Below are 21,285 nucleotides of genomic sequence, written 5' to 3'. Positions count from 1 at the left end.
ATAGTCTTACATTTGTTATCAGTTTAGAGTGGATGTTACATTTACTTTCTTTCCAGTGATAAGGGAGACTATATTCCCCCCTCCAAGGAATACTATCTTTCAAAGAAAAAAAAAAATCTTCCTACTATTAAACACTTAAAAATGATGGATTTTAGAAAAACAACAACTCACTTTAAAAAGTCATGGTTGATCTAGCAAAAAAGATTTAAAAGCAAAACAAAAAATAAAAAGAGAGCCTAAATTCAGAAGCATCTGATGACTGCTGTCCTGAAGGCATCTACTAGTTCCAGATGACTTATATTTTCAGTTTTTAAGAGGTACACATGAGACTCAGGAGACAAATCATAGAAGCCATGCATTATAGTAAGTTAGGCCAGAGATCCACCTTCTTAAAATGGGAATCCACAAAAATCCATCTCCATGTGGAAAGGGAGAAGCAGAAAAAAATCAGCCTAGCAAAGAGGGACAGTCAGAAAACTTATCCTTCTTAGTTTTGGCTGTACATAGAGGGAGAAAAAAGTTTTCCCTTGAGTGTTTATAATTAGAAACATGCCCTCATAGAGGTTTGGGACCCCACTACCTGTGTAACGTCAAAAAATCTCAAAGCTGAGACTTGTTTTGAGTGGTTATAGGTTGGTTTTGTGCCCAGGCAAAGAGAGAAATGATTCCAAATTCTTTCTGAAGGAATATCTTCTCAAAGCTTTCAAGAATTACCAAAGATAATATTCTAGAGAGTAGAAGCTCCCTTACACAAAGCACATGAAGAAATAGGTCACTGTGAGCAAAACAAAATACCTAAATCAGACCCACAGAGACTTCGAGTATTGTCATTACTAGACAATTTAAAAATAAATGTGCTTAAAGTATCTGAAGAAACAATGGGAGAATTGAAATTATGACTCAGGAACAAAGGATTGTCTAAAATAATTAGAACCCAGAAATAAAAATATATATAGTAATTAAAATGCTAAATTCAAAGGTAGGCTTAATAGCTTATTGGATTGAAAAGGAAATTAGTGAGGTAGAAGGTAGAAATGAAGAAACAATTAGGAATGTTATGCAGGGAGGAAAAAAGAAAATATCAATACAATTAAGATAAGAAGGACAGAAAGACTCCAGTGTACATTTGTGGCAAGCAGAGTAACAGCCACCCAAAGATCCTGATCCTAATTCCTGGAACCTGTGAATATGTTACTTTCCATGGCAGAAGAGACTCTGCAGATGTGATTAAACTAAGGATTTTGAGACAGGGAGATTATCCTGGATTATGCAGTGAGTCCATTGTAATCACAAGAGTCCTTATAAGGAAAAGTAGTAGGCAGGAGAGCCAGAGAGAGATTTGAAGATGCTATGTATGTCCTTTGCTTTGAAAATGGAAGAAGGAGCTATGAGCCAAGGAATACAGGTGGTGTCTAGAGGTTGAAAATGACAACAGATTCTTCCTTAGAACCCCCACAAGGAATGCAGCCCTGTCAACACCTACCTAGAGTTTACCCTAGTGAGACCCAATTTGGACTTCTGACCTCCAAAAGTGTTGTTCCAGGCCACTAAGTTTGTCGTAATTTGTTATAGCAGCAGTAAAAAAACTAACATAGTATATAATCAGCATTCTACATGTAGACAGATGAGAGGATAAGAGGCCTATAACTTTAAATTATATATGCATTTAAAAATTACCGGAGCAGTCCTTGAAAAAATAAAAGTTGAACTAGAAAGCAAATGGAGTGGGAGAGGGGAACCTCAAATAATGTGGGGGAAAAAAGAAAGAAACAAAAGGGTAGGACAAAAATATGGTAGAAATAATATGGTAGAAATAAGGCCAAATAGATCAGATGCTCTAGGTAAAAGACAAAGGTGGTCAAAACCTTTGTAGGTTGTAGAAGCCAAAACTAACATGTAGTTTTTAAGACATTAAAATATTGGGACAGGGGCAATTGGAAGGTGAAAGGAATGTAAATTTTATACCTGGCAAAGTAATAGCCAAAAGAAATTGAATTATATTAATTACTTCAGGCAAGGGAGCACTGCTAAACAGAATCAGTGTTTAAGATGAGAATTTGTTTTTGCTGCTAGGTAGACACAGAGACGAGTGGCTTAAAGAAGGCAGGTATTTATTTTTCCTCCTCATAAGATAGTCTAGAAGTTGACATTTCTAGGGCTGATCATCAAGGTTTCATTTTATCATTAAGGTCTCAGAATACTTCTCTGAGTGTTTTCTGTACCACCATCTCTTAGCCTGTGGTTAACCTTGTGGTCCAAGATGGCTGCTTCCGGCACCAACCCTTGCAGATTCCACGTAGAAGAAAGGATGGGGGATGGGTGTGGAGCCCATGCAAGCTATTAGGCCATCTCTTAATGTAGTTCATGGAAGTTGCACTTAGCCCTTCACTATATGACTGTTATGAAATGTATTTTAGGTGAGCATATTGCTACCTAGAATAAATTTGGACTTACTGAGGAAAGAAGAGGGATTCAGTATTGATAGAAGTGGCCAGCAGTCTCTGCCATACTGTATAAAGGCTGTGTTTACCAGAAGTTACTGGGATTGTAACTTTATACTATCTAACACAGGTTCAAAATACATAAACCAAAAATGATGATTACAAGGATAAATATACAAATTTATCATCATAATAGTTTTTACCACAAAAAAACAAAAAATTTAGTAAGGAGATAGAAGACTTGAATGATGCAGTAAACAAGCTTGAACTACTAGGTGAACATAGAACATTGTATTCAAATTTTAAAGAGTCTTAGAATTGCTACTGTGTGCCTATATAGTACTTGGTGGAATTAAAGTTTTCAGATAATGCAACAATTACTTAACCTTAAAAAGTGCCCCTGAAAATCTCAACAAATTTCAAATAGTATTTGTCATTCAGACCACTTTCTCTGATGACAATGCAAGCTAAATTAGGACTCGGTTTTTAAAAGTAACTTTAAAAAATGTTTGAAAATTTATAAATACACTTCTAAATAACTGAAGTTGCAGAAGTTATGATGGAAATTGTGGAATACTAAAAATTCAGTAATAATGAAAATGCAACATCAAATCTTGTGGGTAAATCTTGGTGGCTCTTGGGCTTAGCGCATAGTCATATTTCATAAATATCCCATGAGAGCTTGAAAAGAATGTATATTTTCTAGTTGTTTCAGGCAGTGATAAGAAGAAAAGAGCCTCAGTGATTGGGATCTGTCAGTGGCTTCTCAGGACTTAACGTTAGCATACAATGCCTAATGTAGTGTGGTCTCTAACGGTTGCGAGCTTTCTTTGCTTTAATCTTAATAACATAATTACATTCTCTGATCAGACTAGATGAGTGGTTCTGAAACTTTAGTGTATATCAGAGTCATCTGGAGGATTTGTTAAAGCACAGATTGCTGGGCCCTACCTCCAGAGTTTCTGATTTAATGGATCTGGGCTAGGACCCTAGAATTTCTATTTTTAACAAATTCCCAGGTGATGTTCATGCTCCTGACCCAGGGATCATGCTTTGAGAACAGCTGTATTAGAGACTGCAATTTTTTTTTTTTTTGGCTCCATTCCCGTGTGTGTGTGTGTGTGTGTGTGTGTGTGTGTATCCCCGCCCCCCCCCCCCCATGCCTTTTCTCTCCCTTCTTATACTTTTATCAGGAACCCTTAGTCCCCCTCTCCCCCTGCCCCTCACTCTTGGAAGTATTTTTAACCAGTAAATTGTTAGACATTCCTTGTCTTTGCTTCCTTATACTGCCTTTTGCACATCTGTAAGAGCCCTTGTCATATTTCTTAAAGCCATTAAAAGTTATGTTTTGTGTTTATTCAGTGTCTATCTTAGTACCTGGTAATAGAAAGCAGTCAATTAATACTTGTTAATAAATGGGCTCTTGCCATTCGTATTTTGATTGTGTTGTATAGGAAGAAATGGTTATGTGAATTTATCCAATACTATGTGTAGCACAGTGTTAAAATTCTGTATTGTATATTCAGAAATATATTGGCAAAATACACTCCAAATTCACCTGAATTTGGAAAGTTTCCTTTTGTCTTCCTGCTATTTCATGTCTTGGTTAGAACAAAAGGGTACAGGAATAAAGATAGTGAAATGAGAAATGAACTACTTGCAATGGATTTAATAAGGATAAAATAAGAACTAGGCCAGTGGTTCTTCCTTGATTCATTGTTATCAAGTTCAATCTGAAAGCAGGATCACTAGGGTGTATATGTATATTGTTAATGGATTTGACTATGCAATTGTGGGAACTGGTTACACAGTCAGTAAGGTTTTGACTCTTGTTAGAGTTGCAGTTCATAGGCAGGTAGTTGATAAGAGAAGGTGGAAAATTGGAAGCCATGAGTACAAGCTAGAACCAACTAAGACAGACTGAGGTGCTATCAGTTGCCACTACTTTCATGCTTGCTGATGTAAGAAAAACTGCAGAAGAACTTGGGCCTTCTTAACTCCAGGAGCTAGGCATGCACTTGGCCCAGGAGTAGGAAAAGCTGAAGGTGGATTCAAGGGAAGATGGAGTCACTGCAGGAATAGGTGACAAACACACCAACAAAGTGAGCTAGCAGATGAATGACAATATGTATGAGCTAGAAAAGGCAGTTGCCCTGGCAGTTTGAGTTAAAACCCAAAATGTTGGGCAGCCCGGGTGGCTCACCGGTTTAGAACTCCTGCCTTCAGCCCAGAGCGTGATCCTGGGGACCCCGGATCGAGTCCCATGTCGGGCTCCTTGCATGGAGCCTGCTTCTCCCTCTGCCTGTGTCTCTGCCTCTCTCTCTATCTCGCTCTCTCTCTCTCTCTGTCTCTCATGAATAAATAAAATCTTAAAAAAAAAAAAAGATATGTAAATTGTCTCCTAACCTTAACTCCTCACTTTGACCTCTGCTAATTAATGGACTTCACTTACCTTTACTGAAAATAATGAAATATGAAGTTTAAAAGCTGATCATATATATTTATAGGATTCAAATAGAAGCTTATTATCCTGCCTCTGAGTGGTATAATGTAACTATAACCATATTCCCAGTGAAGTTAAAATATCATTGAAGACCACTTGAATTCATGTTATTCTATTCTCCTTAAAATAAATACTTTTATTACAGCTTAGCTATAGAGAATGATTACAGGGAAAAGTGTCCACAGTTCCAGATATCACAAAAATTGAAAGGACCAAGAGTTCTGTACTAAATTTTTTATTAAGTTCCTATGGTTAAGATACTTTAATGTGTTCAAAATGTACCCTACCTAACACATTCTAGAACATTGGACTGTATAATAAATAATAAATTTTACCTTATATGTTCAGCAGCATATTCTTGAGAAAACTTGGAATGTAGTATTCTTATTTCCTAAAATTCTACACTTTCTTGTGATAATCTGTGTATTTTTTTGTGCAGTCAGTGATGAATCTTAACCATTGAAGAAGTTGGTTGGGGTTCATTTTAATCTCAAGCTACAAGAGTATGCTGTCTTAGGACAACCATATACCTCTCTTCCTATAAGTTTGGATAATCAGTATAGTGTTTATAAAGGACTTCTGAGTCAGGCTGCCAAGTATGCAAGCTCCATTGCTTCCTAGTTTTATGAATCTTACTTGGTACTTTACATGGTTTCCTCATCTGTAAAATGAGGATGATAGTAAAAATATTACCGTCTGACTGGGTTCTAGAAGGATTTAATGAATTAATATATTTAAATCTCTTAAAAAGCACTGGCACATAGGGCCCAATAAGTTTGTTTGTTTGTTTGTTTGTTTATTTATTTATTTATTTATTTATTTTTAAGATTTTATTTATTCATGACAGGCAGAGAGAGAGAGAGAGAGAGAGGCAGAGACAGAGGCAGAGGGGGAAGCAGGCTCTACCCAGGGAGCCCGACACGAAACTCGAACCTGGGTCCCCAGGATCACACCCGAGGCTGAAGGCGGCGCTAAACCACTGGCCATCAGGGCTGCCCCCAGTAAGTTTTAGATATTATAGTTGTCCCTGTTCTGTAGTGTGAGAGATGTGAACTGTGTCAGGTTTTTCATTATGTCCTATAAAGTGTATGCAGAGATTAATAAAAATCTGAGAAAGATTGTCTTTGTATTAAGAATATAAAAAGGGGACACCTGGGTGGCTCATTTGGTTAAGCATCTGCTTTTGGCTCAGGTCATGATCCTAGGGTCCTAGGAAGGAGCCTCGCAGTAGCATTGGGGCTCCTGCTCAGTGGGGAGTTTGCTTCTCCACCCCCGACCCCTCACTCATGCTGTTTCTCTAGTGCTCTGTCTCTCTCTTTCTCTCAAAATAAATATATAAATAAATAAAACCTTAAAAAATATAGAAAGAAATTACTCCTTTTGCATTACCAAGTAAACTACGAAATGAGAGAATAAGCAGATAATGGCCTTTTGAAGGAAAGGGGGATAAATAAAACTTTAAACATTCTAATCAGATGAGTGAAGTTGCCTATATGTTTAGCCAATGATTAACAAATAGTTATTTGAAACTGGACAAAAGTTAGATAAAAAAGTTAGAGCAGTGTTTGTATTTATAATGCTGTCAGATTTTTTTTTTAAAGATTTATTTATTTATTCATGAGAGACAGAGAGAGAGAAAGAGAGAGAGGGGCAGACACAGGCAGAGGGAGAAGCAGGCTCCATGCAGGGAGCCCGATGTGGGACTTGATCCCAGGTCTCCAGGATCAGACCCCAAGCCACCCAAACGCCCCTATGCTGTCAGATTTTTAACAGCAGCCCTTCACGTTACCAATAGATAACAGTGAAAAATGAAGACTCATTCATGACAAAAGCAAGTGGAAGATTATAGTGAAATAATGTGAAAATAATGTGAAACGCTTTTTATATTCCTATCATATTTTAGAGTGAGTTTTAAACCTTACTTTGCAGGGCACCTGGGCGGCTCAGTCAGTTAAGTGTCTGCCTTTGGCCCCGGTTATGATCCCAGGGTCCCAAGATCGAGCTGCATGTTGGGTTCCATGATCAGCAGGTAGCCTGCTTGTCCTTCTTCCTTTGCTTCTCCCCACAACTCATGCTCTCTTTTGCTATTTCTCTCTCAAATAAAAATAAAATCTTTTTTTTTTTTTTTTTTTTTTTTAAAGCCGTTTTGGAAGATATGTTAGGCTGGTTTTTTTGTTTTTTTTTTAATTTTTATTTATTTAGGATAGTCACAGAGAGAGAGAGAGAGGCAGAGACACAGGCAGAGGGAGAAGCAGGCTCCATGCACCGGGAGCCCGACGTGGGATTCGATCCCGCGTCTCCAGGATCGCGCCCTGGGCCAAAGGCAGGCGCCAAACCGCTGCGCCACCCAGGGATCCCTAAAAATAAAATCTTAAAAAAAAAAGGACTGTAGCCATTATACCATTACAATTGACAACAATTTTTAAAAAATAAAAACACGAAATAAATATTGGTTTGCAAGTATCAAGTAAGAGTATATATAGTATGTATCTGAGATGAAAAAGGCTTAGCTCAGCACCTCTGGGAGAAAGAATCAGATTCCTTTGTACCGAGTTCACGCATAAAACTAAGAAAGAGAAAGCTGAATATGGAAACCTTCCTGTTATAATCCTTTATGTTCCATGAGAGAAGAAAAATATGTTCTAGAATAAGGATTTCAGAAGGTGGAAGATAGTTACTGTTCAGGGTAATTGAGTTGAGAAAAAGGAATACAAATACAATGACATGTTACATAAGATCTAATTAGAGCCTAGCAAGCACTCTTGTGAGATTTGGTACTGCCTTGTGTAGCTTATCAGTAAGTTAATGGGAAATACAGGAAGAGAATTCAGACTTTATGTATATAACCATTACAACTCTAGTCCCCTCCTTCCTCTCTGTTGGCTGCTTTGCTTGCTCAAGGGAAGTTTAATGATATGATCACTTCCTAATAAGAAAACTTTACCAGGCAGCCCGTGTGGCTCAGCGATTTAGCGCCGCCTTCAGCTCAGGGCATGATCCTGGAGACCCGGGATCGAGTCCCATGTCGGGCTCCCTGCATGGAGCCTGTTTCTCCTCTGCCTGTGTCTCTGCCCTTCTCTCTCTCTCTCTCTCTCTCTCTCTCTCTCATAAATAAATAAAAAATAAATAAATAAATAAAATCTTAAAAAAGAACACTTTACCAATATTAGTATTAAGTCTTTGACCAGATGCTTTTAAATGAAATTTGCATTGTCTGTGCCCATAACCCAGCTCAGTGTCAGAAGCAGCTACATTCTCAGCTTGTGGCCTTGTAATTTTATATATCATAGACTTTTTTCCTTTATAAACCCATCTGTTTGTCATATAAATGCTTGCATTATCTAATGTGGAATAATCTTTCATTTTAAATGCTGCTCATTTTCCTAGGATAATACATTAAATTACTCTCATTTGGATTTGAAATGAGAAATGGGAATATTCCCTTGAATAAGAAACAAATGAATTAAATTTATCTAGTGAACAGTACTAGCCATGATATTCTGAACTTCTTGGTAGAAAGCATTATTATTTCAGACTTCCACTTTTCATAAGAGTTGTTTTTATTGCTGGAGTGAATAGGTACTTTTTAATTAAACAGGGTACTTTTTGTTCTGTGAGTTCCCATCCTTGTTTTTGGCAACATAGATTGTTTATACTAAGGACTTTAAAAAGCTGTATTTCACTTGAACATCTTTAGACCAGAGGTTGCAAGTGGGAGTTCAGACATTATTTAAAGTTTTAAAAAATTAATTGCTAACATATAAAAATGGGAGATATTTTTAAGATTTTTTTATTTACTTGAAAGAGAGCAGGACTGGGTAGGGGAGGCAGGAGGCAAGTTGAGAAAGGAGAGGGACATGCAGACTCCCCGCTGAGTGGGGAGCCTGACATGGAGACTGGACTATGGGGCTCCACGAGGGAGCTCCACACAGAGCTGGGACACTGAGATCATGACCTGAGCTGAAGTCAGATGCTTAATTGACCCACAGAGGAGCCCCTAAAAATGGGGAGATTTTATTGAAATTTCAGTGACTAATGACTCCTGAAGAGTTAGTACAGACAGCATTGGGTCCATATTATTTCAGGGTAGAAGTCAGCAGGGATTGAGATGTGGTTGTTTTAGATGAAATGCCCATTATTCACTTCAGCATCTTACAGCTTTGAAGTGATCATGACTCACTACATTTGATATCTGGTCCTTCTCAGCATTGCAATATTTGCATCAGTGTTTGTGTCTTTTTTTTTTTTTTTTTTTTTTAGATTTTTTTTTTTTATTTATTCATGAGCGATAGAGAGAGAGAGAGGCAGAGGCTCAAGCAGAGGGAGAAGCAGGCTTCATGCAGGGAGCCCGATGCAGGACTCGATCCCAGGTCTCCAGGATCACGCCCTGGGCCAAAGGCGGCACAAACTGATGACCCAGCCAGGCTGCCCAAGGTGTTACATTTTATGTCTGTAACATAAATAAAAAAAGATTAGCATGATAAATTAAGCTAACTGAAAAAAGCTTAAAATATTAAAATCCAAATAAGTACTACTTTCTTAAAGTAATTACTTGAATTAATTACTTAATTACCTGGTAGCTTAGCCATCGAGCATCTGCCTTCAGCAAAGAATGCCTTTCAGGAACAATATACTTTAGACCAGAATTAATTAATTAATTAATTAATTTTTATTTAGTTATTTTTAGACCAGATTGAAAGAAATTCAGTTGTAACTGTTCTTTCCAGAAGGATCATGCACTATTGTCAGAACCATATAAAGTTTGAAAAGCCATACTAGGGATCCCTGGGTGGCGCAGCGATTTAGCGCCTGCCTTTGGCCCAGGGCGCGATCCTGGAGACCTGGGATCGAATCCCACCTCGGGCTCCCGGTGCATGGAGCCTGCTTCTCCCTCTGCCTGTGTCTCTGCCTCTCTCTCCCTCTCTGTGTGCCCCTATCATAAATAAATAAAAAATTTTAAAAAAAGAAAAGAAAAGAAAAGCCATACTAATATGTTATAGGAAAAAGGAAGGTAGGTACATGTGTTTTGAGGCCAAAACAGCAGTGATAAACTATATATAACTTATATATTACTTATAAGAATATTTATGTAAATATATTTTTTCCTTCTTCTGTGATTAAGCCTTTTAATATCACAGTTAGCTTATTTCTACATGACGAAGTCCTTACCAAATTTATATGACCAAGATTTAGAGATGAGGCCAAAGGCAGAAAAAATAGTCTCCTAAGATCCTTTTCTCAGCTGTATGACAGTTCCTTAAGGCCTACTCCCTGCCCATCTGTGTCAGGTTGATGAAATGAATGAGCTAACTGAGGAAACTGCTAAGTATTTACCAGGTGAACAAATTCAAGAAAAGCCAGTTGTACTAATTGTGGGCTAAATTTGATATCTCCCAAGTTCAAAAATTATTTTATTATTATTTTTAAAGATTTTATTCATGAGAGGCACAGAGAGACAGAGACATAAGCAGAGGGAGAAGCAGGCTCCCTCTGGGGAGCCTGATGCAGGAGTTGATCCCAGGACCCCAGGATCAGGACCCGAACTAAAGGCAAACGCTCAACCACTGAGCCACCCAGGTGCCCCAGTTATTATTTTTTTAGATTTTATTTTTAAGTAATCTCCACATCTAACATGAGGCTTGAACTCACAAGCCAAGATCAAGAGTTGCACACTCCACCTGAGCTGGCCAGGCATCCCCCAAAGTTATTTTAAAAACAGAAATGTTCTTTAGATGAGTTGTATGGCATGTAAATTATATCTCAAAAAGGTGTTTTTAAAAAATGCAAATGAAATCCCATGGAGAAATTCTGCCACAAAAAGGGAGCATAAATATAGCGTTCAAGTGGTAAAAAAACATCAGTGTGGGAAACAGAAGAACTTTTAAGTCATTTAAGGGAGGGAGAATTAGACTGGCTTCCTAGTTAAAAAAAAAAAAAAAAAATTGTGGACACATTTAAAAATCACCACATGCTTTTGTTTTTTATTGTTTCAGGAGGACAGTTGTGAAGCCAGTGCACTTTTGATTCAATGGGGCTGAATGGGTGAGTAAGTGAGGGCAAGGTTCTTTGGTAACTGTGGTAGATGGGAGAGAGCTCAGGTTTTGGACTCCTGGCTGGGTTCGACTGTATGATCTAGTCAGTGAATATAACCTCTCTGAGCTTCAGTTTCCTCATCTATGGCAAAGAATAATTGGCTTTACTAGGGCAAGTAAGTCTAGGTTCATTTCACTGAATAGGTCACATACCACCCAGAGTCTTATCATTTTAAAAATGTAAATATCACTTGGCAAGGAAATACAGTCAAAACTACCATCAGTCAGAATGGCTAAAATTAACAACTCAGGAAACAATAGGTATTGGCGAGGATATGGAGAAAGGGGAACCCCTTACACTGTAGGTAGGAATGTAGACTGGTGCGGCCACTCTGGAAAACAGTATAGAGTTTCCTCAAAAACTTAAAAATAGAACTACCCTACCATTCAACAATTGTACTACTAGATATTTATCCAAAAGATACCAACATAGTGATTTGAAGGGGCACATGCACCCCAATGTTTATAGCAGTACTGTCTACAATAGCCAAAACATGGAAAAAGCCCGGATGTCCATCAACAGATAAATGGATAAAGATGTTTGTGTGTGTGTGTGTATATATATATATATACACACACACATACATATATATGAATATTAGTCATCAAAAGAATGAAATCTTGCCATTTGCAGTGATGTGGATATAACTAGATGGTATTATGCTAAGCAAAATAAGTCAGAATGATAAATACCATATGATTTCACTCATGTGGAATTTAAGAAATAATACAGATGAACATAGGGGAAGGGAAGAAAAATAAGATAAAAACAAAGGGAGGCAAACCGTAAGAGACTTTTTTTTTTTTTTTGAAAGATTTTGTTTATTTGAGAGAGAAAGCTAGCAAGACAGAGCATGAGCAGTGGGGAGGGGGAGAGAAAGAGGGAAAAGCAGACTGCTGAGCAGGGAGCCCGATGAGGATTTGATCCCAGGACCCTGGGATCATGACCTGAGTTAAAGGGACATACTTAAATGAGCCACCTAGGCGCCCCACGCCCCACTCCCCATAAGAGACTGTTAACTACAGGAAACTGAGGGTTGCTCGAGGGGAGGTCGGTGGGGGCATGGGATAATTGAGTGGTGGCTGCTTGATGTATTGAGCACTGGGTGTTGTATGCAACTGATGAATCACTAAATTCCACCCTTGTAACTAATAATACAGTATATGTTAACTAAATTAAATTTAAATCTAAAATAAAAATAAATGTAAATGTCCTTTGTAAACCCTAAATCCCTTTACATATAAATGTCATTCCACTGCTTTAAATTCTTAAATGGGTGCTTCTTCTTCTACCAATGATCTATAAGAATCCTGAATGATGGACTCCTGCTGTCTTCACCTTGAGAACTATAATCCCCAGTCTTGTTGATCTTCTTCCACCAAGTGTGTGTGTGTGTTTTTTTTTTTTTTTTTTTAACAGGCTGTTCCTCTGTCTGGAGGCTCTGTTCCTAGCTCTTGATAAGGTTGGCTCCTTCTTATCCTTGAGGAGATTCTTATAAATGTGGCTTCTAAGAAAGTCCTTAATCCCCCTCTATCTAAAAGTCTCCCTTTTGACTTCCTCATAATCTTTGTTTCAGCAGGTCTTTGTTTTCTTTTATTCCTGTGGTTGTGATGCCACCTCTAGACTATAAACTCTGTGGGCACAGGAACCATATATATGTTGACTTCACCATTACATTCCTGGTGACTCTCCTAGTTTTAGGCACTCACTAAATGTTGGTTGAATTAAGAACTCCACTTTTTTTTTTTTTTATGATAGTCACACAGAGAGAGAGGCAGAGACACAGGCAGAGGGAGAAGCAGGCTCCATGCACCGGGAGCCCGACGTGGGATTCGATCCCGGGTCTCCAGGATCGCGCCCTGGGCCAAAGGCAGGCGCCAAACTGCTGCACCACCCAGGGATCCCCAGAACTCCACTTTTGAATAGATGAAAGTGCTTTTCCTTTTCCTTTTCCTTTCCAACACCTGGAAATTATGCAGACTCCATCAGTAATTGCTATTAATTCCTTAAAGTTCTTTTATGTAGAAATAATATTTAAAAATGTGTGTAAACAAATATGTGCGTTATGTCCCTTTTTTTTAAGACTTCACTTTTTAGAATAGTTTTAGGTTCACAGTAAAATAAAAAGATACAGAAATTTACCCCTAAATATTCCCCAAACTTGCATCACTCCTCCATTATCATCATCCTCCACCAAGTGATAAATTTGTTATAATTGATGAACCTACATTGACAAATCATAATCACCTAAAGCCTGTAGTTTACATTAGGGTTCACTCTAGGTGTTGTACATTCTGTGGTTTTGGACAAATGTATAATGATATATATCCACCATAATAGTATACAGAGTAGTTTCAGTGCTGTAACAAATGCCCTACTGAAAAAATACATATGAGGAACACGTAACACAGAATTGAGGAGTTAGGAAAAGTTTTTCAGAGAAAGCGACATTTAAGGTAAAGGCTAAAGAGGAACATAAGTTAACTTAAGGGGTCCAGGTTGAGGGCCCTTGGGAAGAAATGAGTAAATTTGATGTTCGTTAACATTTAATGCCAGGAGACGATTGAAGTGAAATGAAAGTGGAGAGGTAAGCAAGTGCCAGATCAGGAAGGACTTTGAGCCACTTAAAAGATTTTACCTTTTCTCTAAGGCTGTTGGGAAGGCATTGAAAGCCTTTGCATTGGAAGATAACATGATCAGACTTGTATTTTAGAAGTTTTCCTCAGGCTGCAGTGGTGCACAAATTACTATTGAGAGGTAAGAGTTGAATGGGGAAACCTGGAGCAAGGAGATCAGTTAAAAGATTGTGTTCTATTCCCTCTGGGAGGATGGTTTCTTTGCCATGTGATACTAATCAACATGGAGAAAGCTTATAGATTTGAGTGTTATTTAAGAACTAAAATTGACAGTTCTTTTGTCTCCTGTTTAGGTTATGGGGTAGATGGTTAGTAGTATGTGCTTTGAGATAAGATCCCAAGGGAAGAAAGTGGGTTTGAAACTTTCTTGGGGAGAAGAGAGTGGTGGGAGAAACGGGAACCAAAAGAGGAGTTCAAAAAAAAAGAGGAGTTCAGTTTCAGTATCTGAATTTTTTTGTGTTTTGGTAGAAAATTGGATGTATGTCTGACTATCTAGATCTCAACCTCAGGAGAAAGATGATAGCTGGAAATATGAATTAGGATGTATCAGCATGTAAGTGAACATATGATATGGATGCTTAGAAACACGTAAGCAGTGCCTGGGAAAGTGTCCTTTACATAATAAATGCTTAGTACATTTAGGTTGAATGAACGTATGACTAGACACCAGTAAGTGGTGTTCAGTGAAAAGAGAGGCTTGAGCCAGTATTCAGAGGAAATGAAACCATTTAAGGACAGGCTGACTAAGGAGCAGTTAGGGGGCCCTCTGTAGCTCACTTGGTTGAGCATCTGACTCTTAATCTCACCTCAGGTCTTGATCTCAGGGTTGTGAGCCTACTTTAAAAAAAAAAAAAAAAAAATGGAGTAGTCCGAAGGAAAGTCAAAAGAGAGTGACAGGATGAACTCAAAAGGGGAAATAATTTTTATTTTTTTAGAAATAAGTGTTGTGGGTATTTTTTTAATTAAGATTTTATGTATTCATTTGAGAGAGAGAACATGAGTAGGGGGAAGGGCAGAGAGAGAGGGAGCAGCAGACTCCCTGCTGAACAGGGAGCCTGACATGGGGCTCCATCCTCAGACCCTGGGATCATGACCCGAGCTAAAGGCAGATGCCCAGCTGACTGAGCTACCCAGGTGCCCCGGGGAAAGAATTTTTTAAATTAGAGTAAAAGGCCACTAGTGCCAGGAAATCAAAAAGCTAAGGACTGAAAATTGTTTCTCAGATTTAACCTCAAGGGTGTGGTTTACCTGGGGAAAAGAAAGGTGAAAAAATGGTTTGGGGCAGTGGTATTAAAAACCCTGTTATGCAGTGTTCACTAATGAGGAAATAGAAACAGTAAGTGAGGACAACTCTTCAGTTTGTTTTTGAAAGTCCTGTGAGAGAGAGGATGGTAGCTGGACTGGAGGTAATGACCAAGGGATGAGTATTGTCTTATATTTTTAATGGAAATATTTTGAACATGTTTGGTGCTTATTGTAGGAAATCAGTAGAGAGGAAGAGGATAAAGGTATAGATTGAGAGAGATGACATAGTGAAGTTTATAAGTTATTTGCCTTGGGCAGGGGGACCACCTATTTTGTATGCGACAGGAAGAAGATGATGTAAAGATGGTGGTTTTGCAGACATGTTTTGCTGGTTTGTGCTAGAAAATCAAGGGAATTTTTATCTTAAGATTAAAAAAATAACTAAAATAGTATATGCTTATTTAAAATTATAGTTGACCTATGAATAATGTAGGGGTTAGAAGTGGCAGCCCTCCAGTGTGGTTGAGAAATTTCCTAAACTTTTGACTTCCCAAAAACTTAATAGTTTATTGTTGACTAGAAGCCAGACTAATAACATAAGCAGTCAACACAAACTTTGTGTGTTGTATGTATTATATAGTGTTTTCTTAAACTAGAGAAAAGAAAATATTGAGAAAATCATAAGAAAGAGAAAATACATTTATAATATTGTACTGTATTTATAAAAAAAATCCTTGTATAAGTGGACCTGTGCTGTTCAAGGGTTGGCTGTGTTACTATTAACTAAAGTCCATAGTTCACATTAGAATCCAGAATCCATAGAATATGTTACATATTTTATGGGTTTTGACAGGCACAGAATGACATGTACCTACCATTATGGTATCCTACAAAATAATTTCACTGCCCTTAAAATCCCTTCTCCCTTTTCATCCCTTTCTTCCTTCCTCTCCCTGAATTCCTAGCAATCACTGATCTTTTTACTGTCTCCATAATTTTTCCTTTTCCAGAATGTCATATAGTTGGAATCATATAGTGTATAGTATTTTCAGATTGGCTTCCTTCATTTAGTGATATTCTTTTAATGTTCCTCTGTTTCTTTTCTTGACTTGATACTTTATTTTTATTGCTGAATAATATTCCTCTGCATGGCTATATCATAGTTTATCCATTCACCTATTGAAAGACACCTTGGTTGCTTCCAATTGCTAGAAACATTATGTGAAGGTTTTTTTTTTTTTTAAGATTTTTTTTTTTTTTTTATCCATTCATGAAAGACACAGAGATGGAGACAGAGATATAGACAGAGGGAGAAGCAGGCTCCTCATAGGGAGCCCAATGCAGAACTCGATCCCCGGACCCGGATCACACCCTGAGCCAAAGGCAGATGCTCAACCGCTAAGCCACTCAGGCGTCCACCTGAAGGTTTTTGTATGGACTTAAGTTGTCAGTTCTTTTGAATAAGTACCAGGGGTTGCTGGATCATATGGTAAGAATATGTTTAGCTTTGTAAAAAATTGCCAAACTGTCTTCTAGTGTGGCTGTACCATTTTGCATTCCAACCAGCAATGAAGAGAGTTCCTGTTTTTCCACATCCTCACCAGCTTTTGGTATTGTCAGTGTTTTGTGTTTTCACTTTTTTTTTTTTTAAGATTTTATTTATTTATTCATGAGACACACAGAGAGAGGCAGAGACGCAGGCTCCATGCAGGGAGCCTGACGTGGGACTCGAGCCCAGATCTCCAGGAGCACACCCTGGGCTGAAGGTGGCGCTAAACTGCTGAGCCACCCAGGCTGCCCGTGTTTTCACATTCTAATAGTATAGTGATATCTTATATGAATCTGCAATTCCCTAATGTCATATGATGTTAAGCATCTTTTCATATGCTTATTTGTGATCTGTATGTCTTTATGAGGTATCTGTTCAGATTGTCCATTTTCTTTTTTTTAAGTAAGTGCTACACCCAACATGTTGCTTAAACTCGGGACTCTGAGATCAAGAGTCACATGCTCGACCAACTGAGCCAGCCAGGCACCCCCAATTGCCCATTTTTAAATTGGGTTTATTTTTATTTTCTTCTTTAGTTTCAAGTTTTTGTATATTTTGGGTAACAATCCTTTTTCACACATCTGTTTTGTGAATATTTCTCCCAATCTATAGTTTGTCTTTTCATTCTTTTGACAATGACTTTTGCAGAGCAGAAATTTTTAATTTTAATTAAGTCTAGCTTATCAATTTTTTCTTCCATGGATTGCATTTTTGGTGGTGGATCTGAGAAATCATTGCCAAACCTAAAGTCACTTAGATTTTCTCTATAATGTCTTTTAGTAGTTTTATAGTTTTGTGTTTTCCATTTAGCTCTATCATTCATTTTGAGTTAATTTTTGTGATAGGTGTGAGGTCTGTGTCTGGATTCACTTTTTTGCATCTAGTGTCCATTTTTTCCAGCATCATTTTTAGAAAAGACAGTCCTCCACTGTTTTGCCTTTGCTCCTTCATCAAAGATCAGTTTGATTATGTTTGTGTGGGCTATTTCTGGGCTTTCTGTTCTGCTCCATTGATCTATTTGTCTATTCTTTTGCCTGTACCATACTGTCTTGATTACTGTAGCTTTTTTTTTTTTTTTTTAAGATTTTATTTATTCATGACAGAGAGAGGCAGAGGGAGAAGCAGGCTTCCCTGCGGGGAGCCCAATGTGGGACTCTATCTCAGAACCCCAGGATCACGCCCTGAGCCAAAGACAGCTCAACCACTGAGCCACACAGGTGGCCCAATTACGGAAGCTTTATAGTGAGTCTTAAGGTTGAGTAGTGTTAGCCATCTGACTTTGTTCTCTTTGAAATACGTGTTGGCTATTCTGGCTCTTTTGCCTTTTCATATAAACTTTAGAATCATTTTGTCAATACTCACAAAATAACTGGCTAAAGGTATGTTTTGTTTTTTAAATGGTAGTACATTTTTTTTCTCAATGGGGAGGTATGAATAAAATGTGAGACATAGAAGGACTGAAAAATGTCAGGTGGGCTTGGCCTTCATTACAGTCATACACAGAAGAATTCCCTTTGGAAGGAATCCAGAAACTAGTTGAACAATTCCTATACATTGAGTGAGGAAAAAAAACCCTCATTGATATGGATAGGAGAGACTGAGACATATTCTTTCTATAAACCCCACCCCCAGCACAGAAATCTATAATTTAAGAGGGAACTCACAACTCCCACCTTCTCCCTGAGGAGTGAAGAGTTTGCACCCAATATCTGGTGTCTCAACATTTGAAATTTCCAGCTGAGGGATAGACCCCCAAATACCTAGCACTGAAAGCCAGTGCAGCTTGTGTCTGCAAACCCAAAAACTATAGCAAACAAACAGTTTGAGTCCTCTGAGAAATCTGCCATGGCCAGCTACTCCCTTCTCAGCTCAGTGCAGAGGCAGAAGACAGAAATGTCCATCTCCTGGTCTTTACCTGAAGGAGGACTGTTTGTATATTTGAAGAGTTGCTGCCTGAGAGTCAGGCTTCTGATTTGGCACACACCTAGGGACCGACCACAATCTTCCATGGAGGCCTGGGAGGCTGGCAGGTGCCATCTTCACGTTCTCCCTCTGGCCCACTGCATGTCATCAGTGTCTCCTTAGAATGATTTTGTACAACCGTCTGGTGCCCTGGCTTCTGTGGCTGCAGCCTGGGGGTGCACCCCTTGATTGCTTGGCTCTGGTAGCCAGCAGGGCTTGTGTTTGTGAATCCCACAAGACTATAGCCCTGCGGGCTCAGTGCAGAGGGAGCCGACTAAAAAGCCCAGCTCTTAGTCTCCCTGAAAGTGATCTACTTTCATACTTCAAAAGGCTGCTGCTTGAAAGTCCAGCTTCTAGTTAGCCTTCATTGAAATGCTGACTAAGATCCTCCCCTGTGGGACATTGACAGGTCTTTTCACATCTGTAACCATTGGGAACCACTAAGAATAAAGAAGGCTTGGACAATCACAGAGATTTAATAAACAGCTAAGAGCTAGGGCCTGGCTGAGCAGTAAGGTTCATCTCCTATAGGAGACTACTCTGTCAAGACTGGGAGAGGTGGATGTTTTAGCATGCACAGAAACTAACAGAGTCAAGGAAAATGAAGAAACAGAGGATATTTTCTGAACAAAAGAACAAGATAAAAACTCAAGAAATGGAGATAAGTGATTTATCTAATAAAGAATTCAAAATAATTGTCATAAAAGATGGTCACTGAGGTCAGAAATCCTTTAGAATTAAAGGAATGATAAAGAATTTTCCAGACAAGGAAGAATTGAAGGAGTTCATCACCACTAGACCAGCCTTATAAGAAATGCTAAAGGGACTTTTTCAAGCTGAAACTAAAGGATCATAATGACTAATAGGAAAACATACGAATGTATAAGTCTCACTACTAAAGGTAAATATATACTTAAGTCCAGAATATTCTAATCTTGTGGTGGGTAAATCACTTCTATAAATCTAGTATGAAGGTTAAGAAAGAAAAGTAGTAGAAAAAATAACAAGCTACAATACTTTCTTAATGGATATACAGAATAAAAATATGTGAATTCAGTAAAGTTGCAGGATACAAAATGGACATACAAAAATCTGCATTTCTATGCACTGATGAACTATCAGAAAATAGGAATTTTAAAAATCCCATTTATCATTGTATCAAAAAGAATAAAATACTTGGCAGTAAATTTAATCAGGGATGTGAAACTGAAAACTGTGAGACATTGATGAAAGAAATTGAAGAAGATATGGGGCACCTGCAGTTGAGCATCTGCCTTTGGCTCGAGTCATGATCCCAGGGTCCTGGGATCAAGTCCCCCATCAGGCTCCCCATAGGGAGCCTGCTTTTCCCTGTCTCTGCCCCTCTCTCTGCGTCTCTCATGAATAAATAAATAAAATTAAAAAAAAAAAAGAAGATACAAATAAGTGGAAAGATATTCAATTCTCATGGATTGGAAGCATTAATATTGTTAAAATGTGCATACAGCCAAGGTGATCTATAGAGTCAGTGCAATCTGTATTAAAATTCCAGTGGTATTTTTCACAGAAATAGAAAAAACAATCCTAAAATTTGGGGTATCCAAAATACCCCAAATAGTCTAAGGAGTTTTGACAACAAAACTAGAAACATCACACTTCTGAATTTCAAACTATAGTACAAAGTTACAGTAATCAAAACAGTGTGGTATTGGGGGTTAAAACAGACACAAAGATCAATGGAACAGAGTAGAGATCCCTGAAATAAGCCCATGTATATATATGGCCAATTAATTTACGACAAAGGAGCCAAGAATATACAATAAAGAAAGGATAGTCTCTTCAGTAAATGGTGATGGGAAAACTGGACCCATCTTACATCAGAAAAACGAAGTCGTAAATGATTATAGACTTGAATGTAACACCTGAAACCATGAAACTCCTAGAAGAAAGCATAGAGGATAAGCAACCTGATACTAGATTTGACAATGAGTTTTTTTAGTTTGATATCAAAAGCAAAGATAACAAAAGCAAAAATAAAAAGTGGAATTACATCAGACTAAAAAAAAATTTTTTTTTATTTTAAAGATTTATTTATTTAGCAAGAGAGAGCATGCACACGAATGGGAGAAGGGACCGGGCTGGTGTATGTGTGTGAAGAGAGATTCCTAAGCAGACTCCATGCAGAGCCCAATTCAGGGCTCAATCTCATGACACTAAAACCATGACCTGAGCCAAAACCAATAGTCTGACTCTTAACTGAGCCACTCAAGTGCCCCAAACTAAAAAGCTTCTGCATGGCAAAGGGAGTCATCAATAAAATGAAAAGACAGCCTACTAAATGGGAGAAAATACTTACAAATCATATAACTGATAAGTGGTTAATATCTAAAATACATAAACAATTCAAGCAAGTCAATAGGAAAAAAATCTAATTAGAAATGAGTAGGGGAACTGAAAAAACATTTTTCCAAAGAAGACATACAGGTGGCCAACATGGGTATTGAAGGATGCCCAGCATTTATTAATCATCAGGGAAATGCAAATCAAAAGCAAAATGAAGTAACACTTCACACCTGTTAAAATGACTGTTATCAAAATGATAGGAAATACCAAATGTTGGTGAGGATGTAGAGAAAAGGGAACCCTTGTGCACTGTTGGTAGAAATGTAAATTGGTACAGACTGGGGAAAACAGTAGCAACATTCCTCAAGAAATTAAAAATAAGAGATAACTGTATCCCTATGTTTATTGCAGCATTATGTGCAATAGCCATCACATGGAAACAGCTAAGTGTGCATCAGCAGATAAATGAATAAATAAAATATGATAAATGTATGTAACACCCACACATGCACACACAAGGATATTATTTAGTTA

General features: G+C 38.0%; 1 protein-coding gene across 37 annotated transcripts in view; it reads left to right on the top strand.

Moving 5' to 3' along the window:
• Nucleotides 1-21,285, top strand: part of CSNK1G1 (casein kinase 1 gamma 1) — a 169,357-nt gene that overhangs the window by 32,335 nt on the left and 115,737 nt on the right. For 31 of the 37 annotated variants that reach the window (XR_013370435.1, XR_013370436.1, XM_077881427.1 and 28 more), the window contains exon 2: nt 10,938-10,986. The exons of 2 other annotated variants lie outside the window; for them this stretch is intronic. The gene's annotated coding sequence lies outside the window, so the exon portion shown is untranslated. Of the gene's footprint in view, nt 1-5,791; nt 5,946-10,937; nt 10,987-21,285 lie in introns of those variants that run through there. 4 more of the 37 variants (XM_077881421.1, XM_077881424.1, XM_077881422.1 and 1 more) reach the window with 3 other exon arrangements.

This window comes from Canis aureus, chromosome 32, assembly GCF_053574225.1.
Source record: "Canis aureus isolate CA01 chromosome 32, VMU_Caureus_v.1.0, whole genome shotgun sequence".
Taxonomy (NCBI): Eukaryota; Metazoa; Chordata; class Mammalia; order Carnivora; family Canidae; genus Canis; species Canis aureus.
This window is presented reverse-complemented; position numbering and strand designations above follow the sequence as displayed.